The sequence below is a fragment of the Silene latifolia genome, chromosome Y (assembly GCF_048544455.1).
Source record: "Silene latifolia isolate original U9 population chromosome Y, ASM4854445v1, whole genome shotgun sequence".
Lineage (NCBI taxonomy): Eukaryota > Viridiplantae > Streptophyta > Magnoliopsida > Caryophyllales > Caryophyllaceae > Silene > Silene latifolia.
Genome location: NC_133538.1, coordinates 50,759,789 through 50,760,518, shown reverse-complemented (window position 1 = coordinate 50,760,518; position 730 = coordinate 50,759,789). Strand labels below are relative to the sequence as shown.

Below are 730 nucleotides of genomic sequence, written 5' to 3'. Positions count from 1 at the left end.
AATCAACCCACAATGCCTAAGTTTTCATCACATTCCGTACCAACCGAGGAGAACCTACCTAATGGAACTACCACACCACAACGCTTAACCGGAAATTTTATTGCAAAATCCGCATTTATCCAATTAGTCGAAAGAAGCCAATTTGGGGGGATGCCTAGTGAAGACCCTCATTCCCACATGGGAACTTTTTGTGACTATTGTGATGCGATTTCACAAACCGGAGTGACTCAAGACCAAATTCGATGGGTCTTATTTCCTTTTTCTCTAATTGGCACCACAAAACAATGGTTGAAAAGCCTTGATAAGGCTACTCTTCGAATTGACTCTTGGAAGAAGTTGGCTCTAGCTTTCTACAAAAAAATTATACCCGCCGGAAAAGACTAACATGCTAAGAGCTCAAATTACGGGTTTTAAGCAAAGGGATGAAGAATCTTTGTATGAAGCTTGGGAGCGATTCAAAGGAATTTGTCGCTCATGTCTTCATCATGGACTTAGCGAGTGTTTCTTGGTACAACAATTTTGGAATGGTCTTCATGAAGACTCAAGAAACATTCTCAACATGGGATCAAATGGTATGTTCACCGAAGTTGACGATAATCAAACTTGGAACAAGATTGAGGAAATGGTGGTCCATAATTCACAATATAGTAGACCTCGCAAGGCTACTAGAGGAGGAAAGCATGAAGTGAACTCTATTACTTAATTGGGTGCTCAACTTAGTGCTCATATT

The 730-nt window shown here is 40.4% G+C and overlaps 1 non-coding gene across 1 annotated transcript; it reads right to left on the bottom strand.

The window, feature by feature from the left end:
* Window positions 1-385: 385 nt before the first annotated feature.
* Window positions 386-492, bottom strand: LOC141634643 (small nucleolar RNA R71). Its single transcript, XR_012539369.1, has one exon. It is a non-coding gene; the product is annotated as a small nucleolar RNA R71 (small nucleolar RNA).
* Between the last annotated feature and the right edge of the window lie 238 nt (window positions 493-730).